Below are 5,910 nucleotides of genomic sequence, written 5' to 3'. Positions count from 1 at the left end.
GCTAGTGGCAAGATTGAAGCCATACCAAAGAGCAAAGAGTGTGCAAGTAAGTCCAAAACCAAAAACTAATTTTTGGGTAGTTGATTAATGAATTTTTTATATGCTTTTCTCATTAGCTCTCCATGCTCATCATCTTAGACTAGCTAAGCATGATTTAGGCTTAGATTTAGGCTTGGATAAGCTACCTGATTGTGAGTGGGAGTGTTAGAGGTAGAGATAATGTGGCATGTAGTTATGCATACATGATAGTTTCATGTATATATACCATCCATATACAGTTGAATACATAGAAAGTTTTTCTTCCTCATGTGCATCTCTTCATTGCTAACATGGCCAACTCTAACACTTTCCATGGGGAGAAATTTCTTGAGATGTTGAAGAAGATCATTGTTTGCCCACTGGGAAATGAGTGGGAGGCTTTCAAGCAAAGGTAGACCTCATACCACTCATATAGTGGTGTTTTCCTACCACTTATTGCCGCCATCAATGATGCAGTTGCTAGGCTTTATGAACTGGGCAAATGTGGCACACTGACCTAACAAGAATAGATCGAGGGTGTTGGATGGAGAGGACGAAGTTCTATGGGTTGTGGTAGCCGATATAAAGATCTCCCTTTGCCTTGGCACACTCCACAGTCTCCTCCACCTTGTTGGAGACAAAGATGAGGAAACCTAATATTGTGCTAGAGTCTGGTCCATCACCAGCTAGGTCCAATGCACCATAGAGCCATAGAAGTGGTGGATATAGCTCACCCATTTGCTTATTTAAGGATATACTTTAAGCATTCGTACTTTGAAACAATGGCATATTCTTCTAGGGCATATAGATTGGGGCTCCACTTCAACATTCTATCTAGGATGTGACAGCTAAAATCAAGGAAGTGGCATGCAGATTGGAGATAGAATAGGATCCTGACAAAAAGAAGTTCTTGTGGAAGAAAAAGGAGTAACTACAAGAGGAAAAGCTTCTCCTGCTCAAATGAATTGGTAAATTCTTCTATTTGTTCGCCTAATTTACTTCTTGGTTGATTTTGCTTTTGTTGCAGTTCCCCTTGAGAGTCCTCAGGCAACTCCACCTGTAAATATGGATATGCTATTTGACAAATCTTTGCTTCGATTATTAATGTTGTATGCAAATCTGGTGGAAGATATTTTATCTAGATTCTGGAGCAGAGTGGTGGAAAACTTGGCTCAAATGCCTACTCGAGACTATTTCAAGTAGAAATATGCTCTCACCAAAGCTCCTATTTGCTATCTTCCCCATCTTGATCACAAGTAGCCTAGTCTTTGTGGGCAAGGCTAGACCAACCGTTCAATGCATCATGAGAGGTCCTTGGCAATGTCCAGCAGGGTGCAGTGGACCTTGTGATTCTTTGTGGTGTGTCTAGAGTTGGGAAGATGCAGACTCTATATGAGATTATAGTGGAGCAACCTTGTGTATATCTCACTAGGGCGCCAGATGAAGGGACTCTTGCTAAGGGCTCTCAGGACTTGCTAGCTATAAAGGATGCATTGGAGCAAATTTATCTGACAAGTGAAATTCTAGTGTTCTCTCTAGATATATGTCTCAAAGCCTTGCTGTTGGTGAGATTCTTCATCCATGACAAGTTTGGAATAGATAACTTGGCATTCCTCTTCAAGCAAGTGATGCACAAGTATAAAGTACCTTGAACAAGAGTTGTGGTGCTATCTAACAAGGAGAATCTTGGACTTGGCAACCACAATTGTAGAGCTAGAAGCGCTAAATGTGAGTGTTGGTACCTTGATCCAACATTACTCTTGGAGGGGTCCTTTCATATTGGATGAGTACCAAGAGGTGTCAAGATACTTGAGCAACCCATTTACATCACGAAAGCTTCCCAACGATGTTTCTCCTTGGCCCAAGTGATCAATGTTGGATAAATTTGCCATTTCACCACAGATTGTTGGTTTTAATATGACAGTATACTTTTTTGGGACAGGGAGGTCATTTTATCACATGGCCACTCACTTGTCCAAGGTACAATTTTTCCTATTTTCATACTTAGTTTGGTTGGTTGAATTTTTTTTTGTAGACTTAGAAGTATCATGTGAGCACCTAGTGGGTTACTAATCTAGGAGGATTTGCGGATGCACAAGTGTTGCAGCAGTTTGCTGCTTGTGTACTAAACAATTGTAGCATTTTAGACTTTTAGAGGCTGTAGCTCTTGTATCGAGGGAGGCATTGGGCATATGCTACTGCTTTGGAGTATTGTATTATGTAGAATCTACTAGTGTCAGAGGTTATATAAATGCTAATGGACTTTGGTGTGGAGTTGGTGACAAAGAGGGGTATAGAGGCCTTAGAGAGGGGTGTTGTGGTGGATAAGCATGACATGCTATTTAGCATAAATAAGACAATGTTAGATAATATTTTGTAATGCATATGATCATGGGATAAGATTTAGATATATTATCATCGTGGATCCTTAGAACCTTGGGGGATAAATAGAGATAAAATAGCCACTAAGAGCTCCCTTATTAAGCAATTGCCCCTTTTCCAGTTGGCTTAAGGGGAGAGAAATAAAGTATGCTATATGTAGTATCAAAACAAATGGCACAGGTTCAATTCCCATTGATTAGTGGCTACTTAAAAATATAATATATTCTTGAGCAAGGTATATTCCTACCTCTAAATTTGAAATCGTACGTATTAAGCATCCATATATATGGTATGTGTTGGTCTTCGGGATCGTCCTTCCTCTTAGTGGAGGGATCGTCCTTCCTCTTAGTGGAGCATCCATGAATGAAGGTATTTATCATGAGAGTGCGGTATGGGTGGATGACTAGTTGCCTCGTATGAAATAGCTAATTTATATAATGGAAGGATTAATAAATTTAGTGTGAAAATGGAGGTGATAATTCCCCTTGGCTCAGTAAAGGTTGTTCGTCAATAGTCAATGAGGACATTAACATCCCTAGAGGGTTAAGTGTAGCGCATATGATCATGAAATGTGATTTGGATATACTGTCACCATGCTACACTCATATGATCATGGGATGCAATTTAGATATATTGTCACTGTGGATCCTTAGAACGTTAGGGGATAAATGGGGATAAAATAGCCACTAAAGGCTCTCTTATCAAGCAATTGCCCTTTGTGGAAAGAGATAAGGTGTGCTATATGTTTACAAGTTTTTTAAAGGTGTTGTAAGCACTGAAGTAGAGGAGGCCAAAGCATTAATTCATGCAGTTATTATGAATATGTTTTTTGGCTCGGGGAACATAGTAATGCTTAACCCAACTTTATCACTGGTAGAATTTAGACTAGCCAAGGTTGTTTATAAATGGGAGCATGGGAAATAGATCCAATGGATTCATGATGGGGCGAAGGGTATCATTAGGCATGCTAGTGAGGGAAACCAATTTAGAAAGGTCGACCACTAGTTATCATAGCCTTCTAGCAGTATTAGTAAGAGTAGTCTCTTTGCAAATAGATAAGAATTAAACATTTCTTGGATTTAGCTAGGTTAGATAAGGCTAATAGAGGGAAAATTTATAAAGCACTAGTTGCAAAAATGATTGCTCAACACTTTGATAGAAAACCCTTTTCAAAATTCTTCTCGTCCTAGAACACAGAGGTCCCAAAGGTTTATTAGAAGAAGGTTTATTTGGTTAGGTTGGCCATAGATTTGAAGACACCGTTTGAGGTACAAACTGATAAATTTAGGCTCTTTGATTAGATTGAAAACATGAAGAGTCAACATGATTTCTTTTATACCTTCTTCTCCACATTAGAGAATGGATTTACTAGATAAAATATATGGTTCTTTTTGAGCTTGGTAGATGATGATGATGAGGAGGAGTTAATGGTTTGTGGGACTCAAATGAAAACCCCTTACAAGATCTCGAGGGGCAAGTTCAAGGAGATAAGGGATACATTAGATTTTAAAAAGTTATTTTTTCATGGTATCAAAACCATAAAGAATTCATAGGATGCAACACTGCCAAGATCATTTAAGAGCTTCTATACCATTTAAAACTAGTTGTAACGACTAACTATATTGACTTTGGAGAGTTCAAACCATCCACCACCCCTCCCCATCCAATGAAGTGGAGGAAAGTCTATGATCAAGGCATGAAGCAAGGGCTTCTTGGCATGTTGGATGCCTCAAATGTTCACTTATTTGTGGAGTTTTGGCTATTGAATGCCGTACGAGAATGTATTTAAATGACAATTCTCTCCTCTTTATAAACTCTTGAACTTGGACTTCCCGGGAGGTCATTTATATCAATACTATTTAAACCTAAGGATGCTTAACCCCAAATATCATAATGTAAGCGACTAAATTTTTCCATTTTACTTTAGTCACTTAGCCACACCTCCAACCACTTGGAGGAGTCTCACTCGCAACCTCCATAAGTCCTATTTCGGACTTGGGTTTGCTAGCCCCGAGAATGGCATCCCCACCACTCAACCTTTGCACTTGGTCCCAGTGCTCCACATGTCCGGTCCCCTGACCGACACCCCAAGGTACCATCAACATATCAGTCTGTTACGTTAAGGCTATGCCCCTTCACCTTAGTCATATTAGTAGTCTAACACCACCTACATCACAGTCCTGTCTCTCAAAAATTGGGCCATCCATCTATGAGTGATCATCCTAGATCCACTCCTTAGCATCCTTAGGATGCCCATAGACATGGGGAATAACCTTCCTTAATATCCCCTTTCTGGTCCCCATCAAGTCCCTTTCTGCCCATGGTTGTGTTTGCTAACACTGTCACTAGACTAAGGCCCACAGGCCCGACCACTAAGTCCCACGGTTCTCTGGGACTTCCTCCTCACATGACCGTATCCTTGGTCTCTACACTATAGGATAGCTCCTCTTCCTTTTCACAATCTGGGACCTTGGGGTAACATTTCGGAACACCGTGGCCTTACGTGAGCCTCGTGGGTGCTCTCCCTGCCTTCCGCCTTTGGGTGCTCTAGCTGTGGGCTTAGAGTGAGGTTTCGTTGAGCCACACTAGGTATCCAAGTAGGTAGTGCCACCCACACTTGGACTGGGAGCATCGGCTAGTCGATCTCCCGGGGGAACTAGAGCCGGCTCTTGAACACTTCACTAAGCTACCCTGTTTGTTGGTCCGTGTTCACTTTATGCTTGGACTTCCCAGTGGGCAACTCATCACCTAACACTGGGTACAGCCTTCTTGAGCCAAACTGGCCTTTCCTGGCCAAACTAGCTCTACTGCAGTCCTCCCCCTTACTATACTTTTGGAGCTCACCAAACCCCCCAGGGTCTGGTAGACGAACGCTTTGGGCTTTCACCCTCTCAGACTCGAACTTGGACTCGGACTCAGACTCAGACTTGGACTTGGACTCGGACTTGGACTCGGACTCGGACTCGGACTTGGACTCGGACTCGGGCTCGGACTCGGGCTCGGGCTTGGTTTTGGCCTTGGGCTTGGTCTCGTCCTCGGCCTCGGTCTCGGTCTCGATCTCGGTCCTGATCTTGGTCTCGGTCTCGATCTCGATCTCGGTCTCGGTCTCAGTCCCAGTCTTGGTCCCGGTCTCAGTCTCGACCTTGGACTCTATCTCGGGTCCTTCTCGGACTCCATCTCAGGTCCATCTCGGACTCTATCTCAGACTCCGTCTTGGTCCATCTCGGACTCCAATTCGGACTCCATCTTGGGTCCATCTCGGACTCCATCTCAAACTCCATTTCGGATCCATCTTGGACTCCATCTCGGACTCCGTCTCGGGTCCATCTCGGACTCCATCTCAGACTTAGTTTCGGTCCATCTTGGACTCCATCTCGAACTCCATCTCGGACTCCGTCTCGGGTCTATCTCAGACACTTCCATGTGTCATGTGTTGGTCCTTTTGGGGTCCCTTTTTAGAGCCTTGCTTATTGCTCGCTTTGTGCTCATTCCTCAAACACTTTGTTGGGA

This window comes from Selaginella moellendorffii, unplaced genomic scaffold, assembly GCF_000143415.4.
Source record: "Selaginella moellendorffii unplaced genomic scaffold, v1.0 SELMOscaffold_47, whole genome shotgun sequence".
Taxonomy (NCBI): domain Eukaryota; kingdom Viridiplantae; phylum Streptophyta; class Lycopodiopsida; order Selaginellales; family Selaginellaceae; genus Selaginella; species Selaginella moellendorffii.
The sequence above is the reverse complement of the archived record's forward strand: the minus strand, read 5'-3'. Positions refer to the sequence as shown.